Below are 24497 nucleotides of genomic sequence, written 5' to 3' on the forward strand. Positions count from 1 at the left end.
AAAAGAGAAAAGAGCTTGAAGTTACAGCTCACCTCAGGAAGCTCACCACAAAGAGTGATGAGTTTAGTTATAGAAATAACTACATTTTGAACTGTCCTAATAATGAGATGGTATGAGGGAATTGGAGAGCCTGTTTAGAGTACAGGCGGGGGTCTGGTGGGGAGGAGGGTGATTTGGGACATTGGTGATGGGAATGTTGCACTGGTGATGAGTGGTGTTCTTTACATGACTGAAACTGAAACACAATCCTTTATGTAATCAAGGTGTTTAAATAATAATAAAAAGAATATATATGCCTATATAACCTAGCAATTCTCTATTTATTTATACAAAAAGGATATCAAAATATGAAAAGAAACTATGAATAAACCTACAAAAATATTTAAAGCAACACCACAGTTATAAAGAACTACATTTTACCATTCTTACAATTGGAAGATCAAACAATATAAAAGAAACAATAGACTTAAATGATAGAAAAGATATTATGAGCATAATAGACAGTATAGGATTTATTACTTTGTAAAAAATTAAATTGAATATGCACTCCTATCTAAGGCAATATATCTTTAAGGATAATTTACAATGCTGAAAACGGAAACAATCTCCAAAATATTGTTAACATTGAAAACATTTCAGAGCTGGTGTGATAGTACAGCAGCAGAGCATTTGCCTTGCATGCAGCTGACCCATGATAGACCTGGATTCCATCTCCGATATCACATATGGTCCTCTGAGCCTGCCAGGATTGATGTCTCAGCTGAGTTAGGAGTAACTTGAGCTCAACTGGGTGTGGCCCCCAAACAAAACAAAACAATCAAACAAGAAAATTAAAATAAGTTCAGTGTTATTTACTAATCTGAATGCTATTAAAAAAAACTAGAAAAAAGTTATGAATTCCTTAAAATATGGAAACTGATTTTTAAAATTTTATTCCCTCATTGGTAGCAATTAATTTACATGATATTGATCATTTTCCTTGAGTTCAGAGAGAGGAAAAAAAACCTCGGCATTGACTAAAATACAAAACCCAAATACCATTTATACTGTAGAAAAATGAACAGTTATAAAAATTATGAAATTTGTTGCCACATGGATGGAATTGGATAGTATGAAGTTGAATGAAATTAGTGGGAGAAAGAAAGGGAAGACACAGGAATGATTTGTCATGTGAGACATCTAAAGAAACCAGAGTAAGGAATAACAAATTTCCAAAGATTACAGAAATTAAGAACTTCTCTTCTGTAGGATACTTATCATGGTGGTGGGACAATATAGAGGAAAGTGGACTATTGGGTGAAAGTGCTGTGCTGAAATAGTTTGTGTATGAAGTCTGACTAATAAGAAATTGCAAACCATACCCAAAATATAAAACTTAAAAAAATAAAAGAATTATATTTCTGATAAACATAGATTCGGAAATTTTGAACAAAATCTCAGTAATAATTCAGCTAATTAAACACATCATCTTTGTTTATTCAAGTGAAAATAAAATACCACATTTTGCAAACTCATAGAATGCTCAGCATTTAGCAATAAATTGCATTTAATTAACAAAGGTGATGGTGTTATTAATAAAATTTATAGATATTAATTTAGATTAAAAATGACTGAAATCAGAAGTCAGATCAATATAGTCAAGCTTTCAGGTCATAAACATACATAAACCCAGAAATTTTGTGAATGAGTCTTTTTACGGTAGGAAAGAAGAGCACAAATAATATTAGAGAAACAGTAGTGTTGCATATTTGCTTTACTCTTTGTTTTGTGTGCACAAAGCAAATAATCTGCCGATTAAAGCTCACTGTGTATGTCAATAAAATAGATGGCAGAACAGGAATTTATAGTTCACAATTTTATAATAAGTTGCTATAGCAAAAGATACATTGGCATTTATTAATACTCAAAATAGATCATTTATATTTTGTCCTATTTATCTCCTTTACAGAATGATATACTTATAGACTGGATTAATTTTGTATTGTTCTGGAAGAATTTAATCTTTATTAACCATTCAAGTTTTTTTCTCTTTCTAATGTCTTCATTTAAAGTTTAAATATTTTTATGAAGTAACTCAAAATACCAAAAAAATTGTGCACTGAACTGTGTTATGGATAAAATTTTTCCATTTATAAAACATTCCAGAAAGCTTCCTACACAACTTCTGTACATTACTATTTTGCTTAAGTCTTTGTGCATAATGTAAACTACTAATGTTGATTTTGTTACATTTTTATCATAATTATAAATTAGAATATGCCCTTAAGAAACATTATCAAATAACTTTTAAAATACTCCCCATTGGCATGCTTAAAACTGCACACAAAACTTCTGCCATTCATCTCATCTATATTTTATTTTCATTAACGACACCATCACCTTTGTTATTTAATACAATTAATTGTAATATGCTGAACATTCAACGAGCTTGATGAAAAATTTACCTTTGTAAAATATGGTATTTCATTTTTTCACTTGCAAAAACATAAAAAATAAAGGATTTTTCTATATGTCGATAGACATATAATTCATGAAAAATTGCTACCATATAAGAAAATAATAAAAATGAGCTGATAAACTTAATTTTTTATTTACAAATGGGATCATTCTCAACTAATAATCAAGACAAAATTTCGTAAAGATATTTGAAATTTAAAAGGTATTGGACAATTTGATATCACAGTTTAGCTATGAAATATGATGAGACTGAAGTACTGACAAGAAAATAAATTATCTATTGCAATTTACTACCCGAGACATGACCTAACTTTCTTAAAATGTAGTCATACAGACAGAAAAACTTGTTCATTTATAGAATAGTTCTCACTTTGATTTTGCATTATTTATATTCACTCATCTGTTTTTAACACTTGACATGGCTCTAATGCATTTTAGGTAGGCCCTTTATTAAATAAATTTCAATAAATATAGTTATCCAGGAAGGTAGGAAACACCAATTTGTTTTTTTTTCTTTGAAAACTGCATTGTGCAGTAATATTCATAGCTACACCCACTCTCCAACAATTTTGAGTTGTGTGGAATGAGTCACAGACATATGCATGGGTATTTTTATCTGGCTAGAAAATGTCATGCCCACCAAATCCTCAGTCTTCCAAATAAATGCACTCCTGGGTTTCAGTACTTTTGTTACATGCATGAAATGCAGCTATTATGTCAGTATATGTAAATTTTCAAACCACCCAATGTAAATCAATTGCTTTAAAAACATTCTAATTAAACCTATCGTTGTGCATTAAATATTTAAATGAATTAAATATTAACCTGAAACAAAAAACTATTTTTTATTTGAACTACCACATGTGAGGCTATTTAATGAATAGATAAATCCTGATATTCATGTGATTTCAAGCTTTGAGTTTTCTGTAAAAGTTAAGTGAAGAAGAAATTATATCAGAACATTTTTGAGTTCTACAAATGTAAAAGTTAAATTTCTGACTGTATTAAAGAAATAACTGATGATTTTTCTCCATCACATTGTATGACCTATGATAAGCTGTGATTCTTCTTTTACAAACTCTGTCAATTTTTTTCATCTTTTGAAAGTAATTTCGTATTATTATTTTTGTTTAAAGTTCTTTTGATATTTTCTTTAGCCTCAAACTTATTAAATGCAAAATAAAAATATGAAGTCGTGGGCCAGTTATAATACAGCTGGTAGTGCTTTGACCATGGGTTAGATACATGATATCTCTTATTGCCCCCAACGACCACCATGAATGACCCTCAGTGCAGAGCCAGGAGTAACTCCCTAAGCAACCCAAGGTATGGTCCTAAACCAATTAAGTCATTTTTCTTATAAAGATGCCAATTTAAATTTCTGTGAAGAATCTTTATTGTCAAACATACATTATGATAAAATTATAACCTTTATTTTATAGAAATAAATATTATATTGATATTCTACTTATATAGTGTATTACTATTATATATTAATATTTAATACAATATATATTTATACTATATTATATAATAGTAATATATAATATAAAAGTAATATATGCTACTATTATTGCTATTAATTATGATTATGTTTTGAGCCACAGTTGATGATTTTCAAGGATTCCTCTCGAGAAGCTTTGCACTGAGAAATAATTTTTTGCTAAATAAGGACCCATATGGGATACTGATTCACAACCAGGTTTGCAAGATAGATAAGTGCCTTACCTGCTGTAATCTCTCTCCAGCCCTGGTACTCTACATATGTATTTAAGAACAAACTCTTTATAAATTAAGTATTATGTGCCCAGGTACAGAAGCAGAATACTTCATAGAAAGTTTTCTATTCTGGCTTTTTAGCACAGATCATGTAGTACACTAGACCATTAGAAAACAGAATGATATTCTTTGATTACCACATGTATGCAAAATGCTTTTTATTTGTTTCTGTTCAGGGACCACACATAGTGGTGTTCAGGGGTCACCCCTGGCTCTGTACTCAGGAATTACTTCTGGAGGACTTGAGGGTTCATATGGGTTACAAGAGAGCTAATCCATATTGGCTAAGAGAAAATAAAGTGCCTACCTAATATACGATCTCTCAGGCTCCACAAAAACTTTTCATTATTTTTTTATTTATAAAGATTTTTTTATATTTAATTTCTTTTGCAGTTAAACAAACTCAAGAGTTTATTGATTATCAGGCATGTGTTTAAATATTACTGTTACTTTTTCCAAAGAGAAAGTAACATTTTTTTCAATTTTATTATTTTATTTATAATATTTTTATTTAAGCATCTTGATTGTAATTAGGTTTCAGTCATTTAAAGAACACCCCCTTCAACAGTGCAACATTCCCACCACCAATGTCCCAAATCTTCCTCCATCCCACAGCACCCCCACCTGTACTCTAGACAGGATTTCCAGTTCCCTCATTCATTCATATGGTTATGGTAGTTCTCAGTGTAGTTATTTCTATAACTGCACTCACCACTCTATGTGGTGAGCCACATGAAGTGAGCTGGAAGTTCCAGCCCTCCTCTCATTGTCTCTGAGGATTATTACAAAAATGACTTTTATTTTTCTTAAAACCCATAGATGAGTGAGACTATTCTGCATCTCTCTCTCCCTCTAATTTCACTCAGCATGATAGATTCCATGTACATCCATGTATAGAAAAATTTCATGACTTCATCTCTCCTAACGGCTGCATAATATTCCATTGTGTATATGTACCACAATTTCTTTAGGCATTCATCTGTTGAAGGGCATCTTGGTTGTTTCCGAAGCCCAGCTATTGTGAATAGTGCTGCAATAAATATAGGTGTGAGGAGGGGGTTTTGTATTGTATTCTTGTGTTTCTAATCTAGGGTATATCCCTAGAAGTGAAATAAATGGGTCGAATGGGAGCTCAATTCCCAGTTTTTGGAGGAATCTCCATATTGCTTTGCATAAAGGTTGGAATAGAAGGCATTTCTACCAGCAGTGGATAAGAGTTTTTTTTCTCTCCACATTCCCGAAAGCACTAATTGTTCTTGCTCTTTGTGATGTGTGCCAATCTCTGTGGTGTGAGATGGTATCACATTGTTGTTTTGATTTGCTTCTCCTTGATGATCAGTGATGAGGAGCATTTTTTCATGTGCCTTTTGACCATTTGTATTTCTTTTTTATCAAAGTTTCTGTTCATTTCTTCTCCCCATTTTTTGATGGGATTAGATTTTTTTTTCTTGTAAAGTTCTGTCAGTGCCCTGTATATTTTGGATATTAAACCTTATCTGATGGGTATTAGGTGAATAGTTTCTCCCATTCAGTGGGTGGCTCTTGTATCCTGGGCACTATTTCTTTTGAGATGCAGAAGCTCCTCAGCATAATGTATTCCCATCTGTTGATCTCTGCTTCCACTTGTTTGGAAAGTGCATTTTCCATCTTAAAGATGCCTTTAGTCTCAATGTCATGGAGTGTTTTACCAATGTGTTGTTCTATATACCTTATGGTATCAGGTCTGGTATCAAGGTCTTTAATCCATTTGGATTTCACCTTCATACATGGTGTTAACTGGGGGTCTATGTTCGCTTTTTTGCAAGTGGATAACCAGTTCTGCTGCACCACTTGTTGAAGAGGTTTTCCCTGCTCCACTTAGGATTTTTTGCTCCTTTGTCAAAAATTAGGTGTTTGTATATCTGGGGGACAATGTCTGAGAACTCAAGCCTATTCCACTGATCTGAAGGTCTGTCTTTATTTTAATACCATGCTGTTTTGATAACTATTACTTTGTAGTACAGTTTAAAGTTGGGGAAAGTAATGCCTCCCATTTTCCTTTTCCCTAGAAGTGCTTTCGCTACTTAAGGGTGTTTATTGTTCCAGAAGAACTTCATAAGTGTTTGATCCACTTCTTTGAAGAATATCATGGGTATCTTTAGAGGGATCGCATTAAATCTGTATAATGCTTTGGGGAGTATTGCCATTTTAATGATGTTAATCCTACCAATCCATGAGCACGGTATGTGTTTCCATTTCTGTGAGTCCTCTCTTATTTCTTGGAGCAGGGCTTTATAGTTTTCTTGTATAGGTCCTTCATGTCTTCAGTCAAGTTGACTCCAAGATATTTGAGTTTGTGTGGCACTAATGTGAATGGGATTGCCTTCTTACCGTCCATCTCTTCCCTATCATTATTGGTGTATAAAAAGTCCATTGATATCTGTGTGTTAATTTTGTAGCCTGCCACCTTGCAATATGCATCTATTGTTTCTAGAAGCTTTTTGGTAGAGTCTTTAGGGTTTTCTAAGTAGAGTATCATGTCATCTGCAAACAGTGAGAGCTTGACTTCTACCTTTCATATCTGGATGCACTTGATATCTTTTTCTTGCCTGATCGCTATAGCAAGTACTTCCAGTACTATGTTGAAGAGGAGTGGTGAGAGCAGAAAGCCTTGTCTTGTACCAGAATTTAGAGAAAAGGCTTTTAGTTTTTCTCCAGTGAGGATAATATTTGCCATTGGCTTCAACTAGATTGAGACAGGTTCCTTTTATTTTTATCTTGCTGAGAGTTTTGATCAAGAATGGGTGTTGGACCTTATCAAATGCTTTCTCTGCATCTATTGATATGATCATGTAATTTTTATTTTTCTTGTTGCTGATATTTTGTATTATATTGATAGATTTACGAATGTTAAACCATCCTTGCATTCCTGGGATGAAACCTACTTGGTCATAGTGTATGATCTTCTTGATGATGCTTTGGATCCTATTTACCAGGATTTTGTTGAAGATCTTTGCATGTGCATTCATCAGAGATATTGGTCTGTCATTTTCTTTTTGGGCAGCATCTTTGTCTTGTTTCAGTACCAAGGTGATGTTGACTTAATAAAAGCTGTTTGGAAGTGTTCTCGTTTTTCCAATTTTATGGAAAATCCTGGCTAGGATTGGTAGTAGTTCCTCTTGAAAGGTTTGAAAGAATTCATTAGTAAATCCATCTGGGCCTGAGCTTTTCTTTTTGGGCAGATGTTTGATTAGAGTTTCAATTTCCTCCATAGTGTTGGGGGTGTTTAGATATGCTACATCCTCCTTACGTATCTAGGGAAGGTTACAAGTGTCCAGGAATTTATCCATTTCTTCTAGGTTCTCATGTTTAGTAGCATAAAGTTTCTCAAAGTAGTCTTTGATTACCCTTTGGATCTCTGCAATATCTGTCGTGATCTCCTGCAACTTTCGTGGGAGTCCCCCGACCCGCGGGGGTGTGGAAATGAAAGTTGCTAGTTATTAGTGGGTTCACTCGAGCAGAACTGACCTGTAAAGAAGAACTAGAGAAATTAGTAACAGAAGCCTTCAAGACAACGCATGCTGTTCAAAAAGGGAAGTTTATTGTTGGGGGATCAGCTTTTAAGGGCTGAAACACGTCAGGGGTGTTACAAATTTTACACCAATCACAGTTACAAGCATTCATTAGCATAAACTGGGGCAGGTAATAGGGAGGGGCAAAGAGGTAGACCTGAGCACGTTTTACTAAAAGGCATAAGATTCAAACAGAGTTCTTAATAATGTTTGCTAACACAAAGGCAAACTCTATATTTTTCTTTCTGGCTGGATATATTGGGCTGCTCTGAATTACTTTATTTTTGTCTATTTCCTTTGTTCTCAAGGCATGGGCCTTTTGGTCACGTGGGTGACCAGATTAGGAATTACTGAGGTGTCCTATGTCCCAGGTTTCATCAGCTAGGCTCCCCACAATCTCCCCCATTTCTTTTCTAATACGGGTTATCAGATTTTTTTTCTCTCTCTCTTTCTTTGGAGTTTTCCAATGGTCTATCAATCTTGTTTATTTTTTCATAGAACCAACTTCTGCTTTTGTTGATCTTTCAAATTGTTTTTTGGTTTTCCACTTCATTGATTTCAGCTTTCAGCTTTGTTATTTCCTTCTGTCTCCCTATTTTTGGTTCCTTTTGTTGGTCACTTCTAATTTTGTGAGCTGCGCCATTAAGTTATTCAGGTATGCCCCTTCTTCCTTCCTGATGTGTGCTTGCAAAGCTATAAATTTTTCTCTCAGGACTGCTTTTGCTGTGTCCCATAGATTCTGGCAGTTTGTGTTTTCATTATCATTTCTTTCCAGGAAGGTTTTGATTTCCTCTCAGACCTACTGGTTGTTCAGTAGCAGGATGTTTAATTTCCAATTGTCAAAGTTTTTCTTGTATGTCCCTTTGTAATTCACATCTAATTTTAGAGCTTTGGGTTCAGCAAAGGCCTGCAAGATTTCTATCCTCTTGATTTTATGAAGGTATGTTTTATGTGTCAGCATGTGGTCTATCCTGGAGAATGACTCATGTACATTGGAGAAAAATGTGTATCCAGGATTTTTTTGGTGGAATGTCCTATCTATGTCTACTATTCCTTTTTCTTCCATTTCTCTTTTCAGTGGTAGTATGTTTTGTTGGTTTTCAGTCTCGTTGACCTATCAAGTGTTGACTGGGCCATGTTTAGGTATCCCACAATTATTGTGTTATTATTGATATCTTCTTTGAGATTTGTCAATAATCGTACTAGATAATTTACTGATCTTTCATTGGGTGCATATATGTTTAATAGTCTGATTTCTTCCTGTTGTAAATATCCCTTGATTAGTTCAAAGTGTCCATCTTTGTCCCTTACCACTTTTCTGAGTATAAATTTGGTGTCATCAGATATTAATATGGCCACCCCAGCTTTTTTAAGGTGTTGTTTGCTTGAATGATTTTCCTCCAGCCTTTGATTTTGAGTCTATATTTGTTCTGATTATTCACGTGTGTTTCTTGTAGGCAGCAGAAGGTTGGACTCATCTTTTTGACCCATTTTGCCACTCTGTGTCTTTTAATTGGTGAATTTAGTCCATTGTCATTGAGGGAGATGATTGTCATAGGATTTAATGTCATCTTTGTAGATAAGTTTGCTGTGTTTGTTGGTCTCTCTTGTCTTAGAGTAGACCTTTCTGTTTTTCCTTTAAGGCTGGTTTTTCATCTGTGAAGTTTCTGAGTTTTTGTTTATCCATGAAGCAGGCAGGAACCCTGATGAAATCCAGTCTCGGGTGTCTGAAAACACCCTGGCCCAAGCTGGCTTCTGTGCCCTTCTGATACCCAGCAGAAACCAGCAGGGATTGGTATGTGTGCCTCCCGATCCACCTCTGAAGCAGGCAGGATCACCTTCAGGAATGCTGATGAAATCCAGTCTCAGGCAGCTGAAAACAGCATGACCCAAGATGGCTTCTGCACCCTTCTGACTCCTGGCAGAAACCAGCAGGATTCAGTATAAATATTTAAATTTTAAACTTACAATGTCTTAGAGACGTCAAAATTCCTTCATCAAAGTTCCATAAGTTCATTCTATACTATCACCATCTATTCGACCCTGGTATCATAGTAGACAATCTATTAAGTTTGATTGTTACAGTTTTGCTTTCATAATTTTATTGTTGTTGATTCTATGCTTTGGATATTTATTTCTCTTTTCTTAGCATCATATATGCACCTAATTTCCCTTGGCCCCTATCCTATTACTTTATATCTGTCTTTTTCCTCCTCCACTCAATTACTTTTCTTCTCATCATTAATACTCTGAAAGAATGGAATGGGAAGTTATGCTAAATGAGTAAGTCACAAGAGAAAAGATAAATATAGGATATCACTTCTATGTAGTATTTATAATAACTACATGAAGGAATACAGTAATTTAAATATGAACTTTCTAGAACCAAAATTTAGTTTTAAATATTGTATTTTAATTTGTTAAGAGTTCATTCAGACTTGACAGAAAGCATTATCTACTATAAAACATTTTAATACTCATGGTTATTTACCCATAAAATTTTCAGAAAACAGTCAAATTGAAATGAATGTCTAGATAAATTTCTGTAGTAAAAGTTTCTAAGACAAAAATCATATGCATTTTGGTTTTCAGTTTCTTTATTGTTATTCTCATTCTTATAATTAAAAATAATAGTTTTATTTCTAAAAATTTTCAGTGATACTATTTATGAAACAAAAGGATAGTTTTGTATAGTGAATATACATTAACTTGTTTTTAAAATTGTATATATAAAGTTATAAAGAAATTATTATATGAACTGAAAGGATAATACAGTGGGTAGGTTATTTGCCTTGAATATGGTTCCCTGAGCTTAATAGGAACTATTCCTGAGCCAAGTTTAAGCCCTGAGAAATACTGCATATGACTCACAAACAAACAAACAAAAACAAAAAGAAAAATAGTTGTATCACAAATAAATAAGGAGGAATAAATTATTTTTTGATGAATTATGATTAATAATTCCAAAATTACACTGTCTCAGCAGGAGGTTTTAGGGATTGGCTTGAGATGGTACAGCCCAAAATATCCATGGAAGAATATGTTTTACTATGATTTCAATGAAAAAATTTGCTAAGATTTAGATTTTATCAAGACAAGTCAGATGAGGGAAAACAGAAAAAAAGGAGGCACTCTTCCAATAATGTAGATCAATGTTCTTATAAAAATACAAAATATATAAAATAATAAAATTCAAGATGCCCACCCAGATGATTCTGCTAGTTAGGCCTATGTCCACATCCTGACAACACTTTAGACTCTGAACCTATTTGGTTCAGTCATTTTAAAAATAATGCATGGAAATACATTATGAATCAATCTTTCTGGAGAAGATCCATATATTCTGAGTGCTTAGGAAACAATGCCTTTAACAGGATGCTAAAGTAGTAGATAAACATAAAAATATGATTCCTTATAAGTAATGCACTGAACACACTAATGAAAACAATTATAATTAAAACCTGCTGGAAAAGATAGACTAGAAATGGAATAGATTAATTACATTAAAATAAAATGACATCAACTATGAGAAAATTTCATGACTTCATTTTCTTACTTGCTGCATAGTGTTCCATTGTTTAAATGTACCACAGTCTCTTTAGCTACTCATCTGTTCTCGAGAAATTGGTTTATTTCCAGATTCTGGAAATAGTGCTGTGATGAACATAGGAGAGTAGAAGGCTTTTCTGTCTTGTGTTTTTGTATTCCTAAGTTATATCCCTAGGAGTGGTATTGCTGGCTCCTATGGAAACTCAATTTCTAGATTTTTGAGGAATATACATATTGTTTTCCTGAAAGGCTGGACTAGTCAGCCTTCCCATGAGCAGTGAATAAATCCCTTCTTCCTGCACCTGTGCCAGCACTAGTTGTTCTTATTCTTTGTGATGTGTGACCATCTCTATGGTGTGAGATATTATTTCATTGTTGTTATTATTTGCTTCTCCTTGGTGGTTAGTGTTGTGGAGCATTTTTCCATGTGCCTTTTGGCTACCTGTCTTTTTTCTTTGAGAAAATGTAACCCAGAGCACTACCAGATGTGCCTTCATCCCTCCCACCCCCCAAAATAAGAATAGTGTATTGAATAATGGATATTTTGACCTTGACAAAAAACATTAAGACATAAAAGGGGAAGAGTTAGTTTTTTTTCTGGGAAGAGAGAGTTGCACAAGATTACAAAAGTGGAAATAAAATGAACAAGATATGTAGAGGCCATGTCACATGATTGCCTAAATATGACTATTGCTGATAAAGTTTGTTTTAGATTTTTATTTTTTATTTTATTTTATTTTGTTTTTTTTGGGCCACACCTGGTCACACTCAGAGGTTACTCCTGGCTATGTGCTCACAAGTCGCTCCTGACTTGGGAGACCATATGGGACACCAGGGGATTTAACCTCGCTCTGTCTTAGGCTAGCGTGGACAAGGCAGACCTTACCAGCTTGCGCCATCTCTCCGGTCCCTAATTTTTATTTTTTTAAAGTTTAATTTATGACAGAGAAAACATGATAATTAACACAATAAAATCCAGGTTCAAAATAAAATTTGGTGCTGTATATTTTAGATGCTAGGGTGGGAAAACTTAGCAGTATAAATCAGAACAAGTAGCATACTGTATTATATTAATTGATTTGAAGTTCTTTATTTATATAAATGAAAAATCATATAACGAGCCACTGTCATGAATTGTCTTGTTCTGACAAGCTTGAAGGACAAAATAAATTCGCATCTAAGCAAAAATTTCAAAGGAGAGCAGAGGGTCATGGAGATTAGAATGAGCCTTTGGTTGTAGGAGTGGGGTGTCACAGTACTAACTGCTTTGATTGGAGAAAAACACCGTATTTGGCCGTGTGTATACAATATTTAGCCAAGGTTCTGTCAGTTCAGGTGAGAAACTGAAACTGAATAATGCCTGGATCCCACACAGGTATAACCTGGAGGAAAGATAAGCAAAGCACAGGGATGAGCTATCTAGGGTTGGGATTCTATACAGTAATAAAATTCATTTGAAACTGGGGTCTCATGGGAGGCCAATAACAAAACATTGCAGGTCACTTCTGGAATGTTCCAGAAAGTGGAGTATTAGAGTGTGGGAGTGCTCAGGAGAATGTGGGGGGGTTACATGGCGGCACTCCCCATACAAGAACATGTTCTCATTGGGAACAAAGGTCAGTCTGGGTCTGGCTTCTGCTCCAATGAGGTCGGGAGGCTCTGAATATCCATTCTGTCCAATGCAACCTGCAGGTCTCTTCACCAGTAAATGTGTTGGCCTCGCCTGGGCACTGAGATTTTCAATGAGGGAATCATCAGATCACTGGCTTTCTGGCACTGAGAAAGTACTGTCCTCCAAGAGTTGGAGTATTATAATCTGTGCAAGCTAACAGCTCCTTTTTTATGGGTTTTACATAGGCAAAGGGCTTACGGTCATGGTGAGTCTCCACACAGCCTCCTGTCACCTAGTGTCTCCCACAGTCATGGCAGGCAATCTGTCTACTGACACTATTCATCTTGAGCAGGAGTTACAGAGTGAAGGCTTTTGAGAGATTATGATCCATCCATGTAGAATCGACTTTCTTGTGATCAAATTTTATGCTGCTAGTTCTGGCAGTCAAGAAATCCGAAGGTTCTTCCTTCCTGAAGGTATGGGGGCCCAGAAACTTTCTCAAGTCTTTACAGTAGAATATCAGTTATCTGATGAAGTTTTAAATAACGGTGAAATAATAATGCAATTTTTTGACCACTGAAGTAGTAATATACCTTATTTAGGAACGTGTAATATGTTCTTGTAAACCTTTAAAGTATTAGCATATTTTAATGTTTATGTTATCTTTTAGCACAATAAATTTACATTTATTTTAAGTCACTTAGCTTTTTTTCATTGCAGTATTTGGCTTGGCAAAATGTTGAAGAGAAGGTGGGAATGAGTACAGATTCTAAAACAAACTTGCAAACGTGCCAAAATTATCATCGCAACCAAATGCAGAAGATAAATGAAGATGAAGAGGGTGAAAGGGAATTAAGTCACAAAATTGAGAGAGTAGTTAATGCTTAGGAATAGGTTTTAGGTAATGTGGATGACATATGCCTAGTGCAGAGGAAATGATTTAAAAAATAGGTGCAATCTGGGAGACAAAAAGCAAATGAAAAGATCATCTTGATTGTGGGCTTTTAAAGAGTCAACAAAAGGGAGAAACAAAAATAGCTATGAGTTAGAAAAAGCTATGTGCTAGTTATTTTCCTTTATAGTCTTCAGAAGGCAAAAGGCTAAATAAAATTAGTAAGAAAAAAGTAAAGTCCAAATAATGGATATGTAAATGTTATACAATTAAAAGGTAGAATAACAAATTTAAGGAAGTATATTTTATTAGTAACTGAATCAAGACTAGAGTAATAGCAGATAGCACAAAGTGATAGTGAAAAATTAATGAGTAGTAGGATAGAGAGATAGTTAAGGCACTTGCCTTGTGCAGAGCCAGCCCTATTTGCATCCTTGGCACCACATGTTGTCCCCCTGAGCATCACTATGCTGATTCCTGTGAAGATCCCGTGTTGTCCCAAAATGAAAACAAAACAATTGATTGAGTGCTCTTCTGTGAATGTGCCAAAGTCTATATAGCTATATACTTTACACCAGGAGTTTTTAATCTTGAATCAGCAGTACCAGGGGTATGTGCAATTTCATACATTACTCTAATAAAAATGATTTTTAATTTCACTTTGCCAAATTGAATCCACTGGGAATTATCTAAGTGATGACATAATAACTGAGTAATGAAAAATTTCAGCCCCTAACTTGGAAATTGAGTTTTCCAGACATTGTATGTCAAGTAAGACCCTAAAGCAGTAACAGTTAATATAAATGAATGCATGGCGACTCAAACAGTGCAAAGTCTGAGATATTTGTACTTATATTATAAAATTCTACAAAAGATTATGTAGAGCATTTAGTTTCAGAAAACATGAATCACTGAAGCTAGTTAAGCTGAAATAACAAAGCTCAAAGAATTATATAATATATTCCATTATTATTGAGAGATCAAAAGGAACATGTTTCAGATAGATTTCTAACAAGTCTATAGAAATAGGAAGAAAAATTAACTTCTATTGTTAAACTATGAAAACACTTTACATTTAGTTATCAAATGTCAGTACAGCAATAAGCTGTCTGTGCACAAAATTTTGATTATAAATTAAAAAAGACATTTCTAAAATTTATCATCACATTTCTAGTAGACACTGTTTCAAAATGAGGGATGTGTTCCACTAACATTTGTAAGGATAAAGATGGACTGTATTCCTTACCTGCTTATGGCTCCAAATCTATTTATGTTACTATGTACTGGAAATAATATTTCTATAATCATTGGGAAAAGTTAGATGATAATAGTGTTAAACATATTATTATATGCATTAGTATTATTAAATGCAATTAGTATGATAAAAACAATCTTTAAGATGATGTTCATTTAAAGAATAATATATTTTATTTAGAATCAAGTAAAATTTATGAGTGATGGGAGGAATGGGGTCTTATCTGCTTCATATCTCATTTCTGGGCCAGAGATTTCAGAAAAAATACATCTGAAATACCAGTTTAGGGCTGCAGTTATAGTTCAGTAGGTAAGACATGATGGTGTTTTACCAAAGTGGATCACTGAACAGCGAGCCAGGATTAACACTTGAGCATAATTTGGTGTGACCCAAAAACCAAAAAAGAAAAAGCAAGTACAGTATTTTCTGGTGTATTAGATGACTGGGAGTATAAGACTACCCCCTACTTTTCCTGTTAAAATATAGGGTTTGAGCACCGGAAAGCCGCATACCAGCGATGACACCCGAAGGCGAGATGGGATGCATCGCTCAGTAACTCAGTCCTCTGTGTGCCCTGAAAGCTGAATCAGGACAAGCAAAGGACTGAGTGATGATGCCTGGCAGCTTGATGACATGCGGTGGTATGAGGGGGTTGTATCACTCCTCCCTGAAGCTGGAGTAAGTTTCAGCATGACCCTCGACTTTTAAGAAGTTTTTCATGGGTTAAAAAGTTGTTTTATAAGCAGGAAAATATGGCAGCTCTCTTTTGTGTGTGTTGACATACCTGGTAGTTATAAAGGGATATTCCAGATTCTGCTTAAAGAATACTCAGGCAGTGCCAGTCAACTCCTGAAGGTGACTCCTTATGGTGTCAGGGAACAAACCTGGACAACCATGTATGCTGTTATATTGCTTTGAGACAGAGCTCTTTTGAATATATTGACTGTTACTTATATAACAGTGATCACATTTACATGTGAAGGAGTTGCATGTTTTTTCGTTTTGGGCCTTGAAGCACTTCAAGGCATTCACCTTTCATTGACATGCATAGTCATATAATTTTTTTGACTGTTTAATTCTTTTTTACTACAGAGCAGAGAAAGAGTACAATAAAATTCTTTATCTCTGCATAGAATGGGAATTATTTTTTGATGGAGATAATTGATGTGCTGGAAGAGAAACTATAACATTCAGTTTATAAAATGTATGGTAATTTTTCATGAATGCTGTTTTTGAGAAGTAGTTATAAACAATATAGATAAGAACACATTATCTGTAATGCAATAATGGATGATACGTATTTAAAAATTTCCCTGTGGTCATAATTGCAACTGAATATATTTGAGAGTTATAAATAACATCAAATGAGATTTATTTCTTTCCACACAATGAACCAAGTGTGTTTCCACTACATTAAGTAGCTCAATATTTTCTAAGGGGAGTAGGTCAGTGTTAGCAACACTCCTCACTTACTGTATTTTGTACTCTTGTCATGGAAGAAGCACTATGCTTCACTATTTCTTTTTATTGAAAATATCATTTAACTAACAATAAAATAAATTTTTATCTCAAATAAGGCCTTCAATGAGCACTTTTGAATCAACATGAATCTATATAAAAGAAAGCAATGCAAGTAATTTGTAAAGAATCACAAAAGTGCTAGGGTATATAATGGTAAAAAATTTAATAAAAGGATAAAATACTATACCACTGCTGCATAAATGATTTTATATTTCTCCTCATAATATTGTTTTCTAAATGTCCAAGATAAAGTAAGTCATTTTTAAAATAGCTACTTATGTACTATATATTTGAAAGCAAATATCTATATGTAGTATATGCGTATTAAATGTATAGTATAGTACAAAATGTATAAAATATAGCATAGCATAAATGTATAAAGTATAAGTGTAAAATATATAAAATGTAAAATGTAGTATGAAATGTAAAATAAATGTACATAAAATGTAGTATAAAAATAGGAGACATGATTCTCAAGAGATTGCAGCAGATAGAGTGCATGTTCTGCATTTTATGGACCCAGGTTCAATCCCTAGCATCACATATCCCCTAGCATCACATACCAAAAAGAAAACAAAACAAAACAAAACAAAAATAAAAGAAAGAAGTTCAAAAGATCAAATGGTAAACTATTAGTTGGATTTTGATTTTCAAGAAAATATTTTTCCAGTGAAGAATTGAAAATATGATTCTTAGAAATTTGTCTATTTAAATATTGTAAAGCTACATTTATATTTTTTGGTCTTTGTAATATTACACTTTATCATTGTAACAAGTTTAACCAGGATGATCCTTCGACGTTTCTTGAAAATCTTTGCACAAATAAGATGTTGACTAAGTGTGTTATTTACATGGATGAGCTATACATATATACATTTCCCTACCTTCCACATATTTTCACATAAAATCTTAGAATATTAATGTGGATATCAGTCATAACTTATCAGAGAATGGTTCCAGGATAAGAGGTTGTACAGAAGTCAAGGTGCAAGCTTACCATTTGCCCCACCTGGGTTTGTGTCCTTACCCCATTGGCTAAAATTTGCATTGCAGGGAGAAAGCAACATCAAATCCTTGGCCTTTAGGCTAATTCAATGATTGGTTGGTCAAGAATTTCTGGTAGGGTCCTCAGACTCCTGAACAATATTTGGCAGGCCTCCTCCCTAAAAGAAATTTTTAATTATTTTACTAAGCTTACCTAGAAGTCAATTTTTTAGAGTCAGAGGCAAATTATAGTGCTTAATGGATCAAGCAGTAGAAGAATTAAACTTAAGGCCTTGCATAACATGAGAGTTAGATTTCCTTACCAGTTATCTCAAAGGTTCTTAAGTGTTATATTAACCTTCAATAAGGTGCATATTGTAACAGATATAAAAACTACAGCTTCTATATTTCTGCTTCAGTGTAATTCAAAATTAAAGTATAAATAGTAACACAGTAGGAATTTTGTTGTGCTAGAACAGTTCTTTCTCCAATAGAGATTGGGAACCCTTAAGATGTTAATGTGTATTTTGTATTTTAATAAGTGTCATAAAATGACTATAATCATATATATGTATATGTGCATATTTAAACATTATACTTAAGAACTCATCACCTAATGTTCTAAGATAAAGCAGCATTAAAAGATTTATAAGTAGTGTGCATTCATGGTCATTCTATTTTGATGCAGTAACAGACAAGAATACAAACAAACACAGGAAATAAAAAAGAAGATACAAATCTGTGTTTAGAGAAAATGAAAGCAGAAATGTGATAAAGGCTCTGATAGTTTATACCATTACATAAAGGAGTCAGAGAAGATGTCTCATAGGTGACCCTCATGCTAAGATTTAATTAACAACATTGTCAGCTACATAAAAAATTCTGTAGGAGACCTCTTTAGAGAGAAAATAGTGTATAAGCAGACATACCTAGAGGCCACAATGAGGAAGAAACTTGGTTTATCTGTAAAACAAGGGGAAGAGGAGTGTGACTAAAGACCAGAAAGAGAGACGAAAGAGAAAAGAAAAGAGGAAGAAAGTGAGGATCTTTCCTTTTTTTTCTTTTTTGGTTTTGGGGTCACACCCAGCAGTGCTCAGGGGTTACTCCTGGCTCTAAGCTCAGAAATCTCTCCTGGCAGGCTCGGTCGACCATATGAGATGCTGGGATTCGAACCACAGTCCTTCTGCATGCAAGGCAATGCCTTATTTTCATGCTATTTCTTCAGCCCGTGAGAATCTTTCTTTGGTATTGATTCCCTTGTCTTTTATGCCTGGTAGAGGGTATAAGGGAAAGAACAGATGTTTGGAGTTTATACACAAGACTATTATTAGGAATTCTACCATGAGTTCTTTAAATTAAGTTTTGATTAACCTACTAGTCACCAATATGTTTGTTATTTAAAATATATTCATTAAATCCATGACCTTTCTATAACTACTCTGAGAAAAATCTTCTTTAATTTAGGATAAAGAGTCACACCCAGAGGTCCTCAGGTCTTCTTACTCTGCCTCTGTGTTCCTAGTGGGGATAAGGAAACCATATGTGGTATCAAGGATTGAATCCACGCAGACTGATTGCAAGGAAAGTATCCTTACTTCTGTACAGTTATTCAGACCACAAGAATTTTGTTCTTATGACTATTTTGTTTAAGTATTTATATGAGAAAGCAAAAAGCACTTTTTATGTAAAGGCCAATTAAGTTCATACTTCAGAATTTGTGTGCTGAGTGACTTCTGCTAGGAGAATTTGCATTGTCATATTTGAAATTACTCAAAGCTGGGGACAGTGGCGGAGGGAGGTCAACACTGTTGGTGGGAATTGTCATAATTCACTGTCATTATGCACCTTAAATATAACTGTGAAAGACTTGTAATTCACATTGGTCTCAATAAAAATTATTTTAATAAAGCCAATATATAAATGAAAGATCATGACTAGTGGCAATAAAAGTTTTATTAATTGAGCAGTGGTGTTTTAATTTGCTCTAATTTTGAATGTCAAATATAATTTAACAATTTAAGAAATAGAGAAATATTACTGGGTTTATGGTGCTAGTCTTGAATGAGGTCTACCCAGGTTCAATCCCCAACATCACTTTTATTGCACTAAGTACCCAAGCACTGAACTCTGAGAACAGTTAACAAACCTAAACACCATTTAATGTGGTCCTCCAAAACAAGAAACAATATTATTTAACCAGCTAAATCTTTGAAGTTAATTTGCAGTTTTTCTGTTCTACAAAACAAATAGCTATCTATAATGATAAAGGGTGTTTTCAAACCCTTTATTTAGACATAAATATAGATATCAATCATCATTTATGGAAATACAGATGCACAGACTAAAGAAAATTTAGGGACCAGGCTGGGAAAGTGTATCAGTGGTAGGATACTTGCTTTGCAGCTGGGTCTTATCTACTAACTATAGGGGAAAAGTACAAAACTTAGATTAAAAAATGTTAATTCTCTATAATTTCATCTCTTTCTGTGCCATATTCAAAGAATACTTTTCCACTTCTTTGGAAATTACCTAAAATGATAGAGCTAGTTGAGGTTTCTTGGTTGATACACTAGAGAAAGACACTAGAAAAATATGTCTTTGAGACATATTTGACCTAATATCATTCCCTCATGGAAGTAAATAAAAATTGTGAGTCATGACTTGCGTGGAACTTGTTGAACCCACTGCATATGCTACTGTATAAATAAGAAACTGAATCTGAATTTTGTGCCCAAGTATCTAAGGTTTTGATATTTATTATTAAGGTGCACTAAATAATACTAATAAAAATTTAAATCTTCACTAAGAATTTTATGGACTATTTATATATATGTATAGAGAATATTAATCATAATATTTTGCATCTTTTTAAACTACTTTCACCCTTCTATATTTTATAACCCAGCTAATTATAATTACTAAATACCTTTTGAAATATCTTAATTTTATTTTTGTGGGGTGACAACATCCTGCTATGTACAGGGCTTATTCTTGGCTCTATGCTCAGGCACCCCCATTTTATTCAATCTCTTCATTCATAATCTACTAATTTAATTTCAACTTAACTCTCTTAATGGTCTTTCCAACCCATGATAGATTCATATGTGATTAATGATTGAACTGAAGAATATACTTTCTGAATTTTTGTATGTTAAATCTTACTATTTGTTGTAGGTAGAATTATCTCTGAACTATGATTACACAGTAATCCATAATTGATGGATATTTTGTTTTGTGTGGTCAAAGAGATTTGCATTGGTGAATAAGATAAATACCTTTGCTGCATTATGAGACTATATAGTGTCTTTGATCTGGGAGTTTTGCTGAGGCCGATTCCTGTATCGTGTAACAGTCCACAATTTGGTGGGGTGAAAGGGGCCATCAAGCATGAGTCAGCAGTTGTAGTTCTTTGCCGATGCATGAGAATGGGGACCCAGAGGGTGTCTTTCACTGAGGAGCTTGAAGGTGGTCTGTTGGGGCAGGGGTCAATCTTGGTGCCTACTGAGTTAGGAACTGAGGGTAAAGAGGGTTAAATTAGGGGAAGATAAAAGGTAATGCAGCAAAGCATCTCTCAAATTTAATTCCAAGGCCTATGAATCAAAAAGTAACCTTGGCTTTTACTCCCCACAAGAATATATCAATAGACTTAATTGGAAGTATTATATTGCCTATGGAAGCTCAATACCTTGTATAACAATACATCATAAGATGTGTATTCCTAAATATACAAGTAGCCTCCTCCACCACTTGTTTTATTCGAATACCTTTTCTTTTTAACTGTTTTATTTATTTGTTCTATTTTAATATATACATTTTTCTCTATCGTTACCATTTTTGGTGCTGCTTGGTACAAAAAGCCCTGACTGGGATAAAAGCTCAGAACAAAACCAGATGACAGAGACTGTGTGTGCAGCCTGTCATCCTTACCCAGAATAGCACCAGCAACAAAGTATGACAACATACATTTTTGTATGGGCACAGTAAAAAAGGGGAAACCATAAACACAAAAACAAGGTCTTATCTTTTAGGCATAAGAACTCACTTTTTATAGCAGAAGGGTGCCTCCCATCCTGAAAATGTGTCATGTGGATACAACCAGTCCCCAGGAAATTGGACAGTGTTAGTCCAATCCAAAATCCCAGATCCCGAACGTAGAAATTATACAGCTCCGAGCAACACCACCAGGAACTAAGCTCCATTGGGAGATTTATAACACTACTCTGGCACCAACTTGGGCCAGTTTTGATATGACAATGAGGAAAGGAAAACTTGACCTAAGACCAGGCTGTCCTATCACATCACCTAACACTAAATGGAAATCAGAAGACATATTGTCCTTTGAACTGTGAAAAATAAGATCACCAACAACAGAAAACTGACATTGACAACTGTGACTGACATTGACAACTGTACCTTGGGACTAATAAGGAAAACCCTACCCTAGGCTGTAGTCCAGGACACATAAACAACAACAACAACAACAACAACAATAACAACAAGATGTCTTATTGCAGAGGTCCAACAGAGACTGAGAAGAACCTTTGGATCCATAATATCCTAGGTTTCGGCTTAGGGACTGATGAAAACAGGGATCAAGTGTTACAGAAGACTGAACACCACAACAACGATGGATAGGAACCTCTAGAACCTAGAGACTCTATCCTAGACCTTGACCTACAGCCTGCACAAATACCAAGATTGCTAGCTACAGTGGCTTGATTTTCTCACACACACAACAGAGAGGATACTTTCCTGGCATCACAAAAAAGCCTTTGGATTGGGGTAATGAGTATATATGGAGCCAGGGGTTGATCTCATGATGGTATTTTTCAGGGATGGAGAAACCCTGAATCTCTTAGGACACTGGAATTCCCTTTCTTTCTCAATGCTTATTGTGCCTATGCAAAAAAAAAAAAAAAGTGGGGGGAGCGCCAAACCCTACCACTCAAGCACCCATACATTTTCTTGTTTTGTGTTGATTTGTTAGTTTTTGACTTTATTTTCCTTCTCCTTTTTTCTTCCATTTTTCTCATTCTTTTTCACTCTTGTGGTTATTATTTAGAGATTTATTTTTATTTTTATTTGCCGGCTCCATTTTTTTCTTTTTTCTTCCATTTTTTTTTCTTTTTTTCTCTCTTTTCTTTCTTTTTTTGGTAGTTGTCACCAAATTTTTTCTCCCCTTTTTCTAATCCTTTTTATCTTCAATGACAGTGGAATAGATGCTCAATGTACAACAAGCTGTAAAGTGGAGACCAGTTGCACTAGCATACTGAGGGGTAGAGGAGGGAGATATGCGATGCATACTGGGAACAGGGGCGGAGGGAGGACAGCACTGGTGGTGGGAATGCCCCTCATTCATTGTCAGTATGTACCATAAATGATGCAATGAAAGATTTGTAATGCACTTTGGTCACAATAAAAATTAAAAAAAAGATAAATATCTTGATCAGGGATTACGTAACATAATGTAACCATCAGGATTTCAAAGTAAAAATATGAGCTTCAGAATCAGGAAAGGGGGCCTGGAGAGACAGCACAGCAGCATTTGCCTTGCAAGCAGCCGATCCAGGACCAAAGGTGGTTGGTTCAAATCCTGGTGTCCCATATGGTCCCCCATGCCTGCCAGGGGCTATTTCTGAGCAGACAGCCAGGAGTAACCCCTGAGCACTGCTGGGTGTGGCCCATAAACCAAAAAAAAATCAGAAAAGGAGATAAACTAATGAAGGATGAAATTAAGGGAGTAAAATGCTCATTAATAAATGTCTACAAACCTGAAACAACATGGAATAGAATTTCAGTAGCTTCCTTAAAAAATGTGCCTCTGGGGCCGAAGAGGTGGCACTAGAGGTAAGGGGTCTGTCTTGTAAGTGCTAGCCAAGGAAGGACCATGGTTGGATTCCCAGGTGTCCCATATGGTCTCCCCAAGCCAGGGGCAATTTCCGAGTGCTTAGCCAGGAGTAATCCTGAGCATCAAACGGGTGTGGCCAAAAAAAACAAGAAAAAAAAATATATATATATGGCTCTATTAACACTAGGATTTTTTCCTATGGAAGCTATTCAGTTGACTAAAACCCAGAGTCTCATATAATAAACCTGTGTTTTATTTTAACCTACTAGGTTTATATTGTTTTATTAAAGCAGTGGTAAAAAATAGATACACTTAACTTATATAGGAACTTATCATTTGTGTATGCAAAAATTACATATTTTTATTCAAACTGGAAAACAAGAAGAATATGAGAAATAGTTTACATCTATGGGAGAAACAAAGTACTCTATATGAGCCCACCTGTTGATGTTAATCATGTTTTAAAAAAGAAGAAATTTTAGATTTTGATTATTTATAGCCTACTGCCCAATTAGACTAAAAATGTTTAAGCACTTGAAATTTAGTAATGGAAGGGAGAAGGTTCTTAGGTGTCTTGGTAAACTGTAGATTCAATTAGATCATAACAGCATAAATAGAATTATTTTTCATTTGGGTCACTGTGATGAAGATTTCATACTGGTGCCATTACCAAAAGGTGATTTCTGTTTCCCACCTTATTTTCTGGAATTCACCCTTTATCCTCTCTTCTGACTACTAAATACATATACTACCTAAGAAGATATTTATAAATTTCAGCTAAAACTAAAAAAGTCTAGTAATATTGCAAAATAATACAATGTGATTCTGCATGATATGATAACAATATTTGATATAATAAAAGATTTCGCATATAATTTTGTGTTAGTACCTTTAACTTCTTTGGCTCATTAAATATGATTATCCTTCTGTTTGGGATTGATTTTGTTTCCCCCTCCCATTTTTTGTGTTTACTAATTTTTTTCTTTGGTCCTCAACAAGAAAAGCTGCTTTCTGTTGTTGAGTGGATCTCTTTAACCTTGTTGCTTCAT

Source organism: Suncus etruscus, chromosome 16, assembly GCF_024139225.1.
Source record: "Suncus etruscus isolate mSunEtr1 chromosome 16, mSunEtr1.pri.cur, whole genome shotgun sequence".
NCBI lineage: Eukaryota > Metazoa > Chordata > Mammalia > Eulipotyphla > Soricidae > Suncus > Suncus etruscus.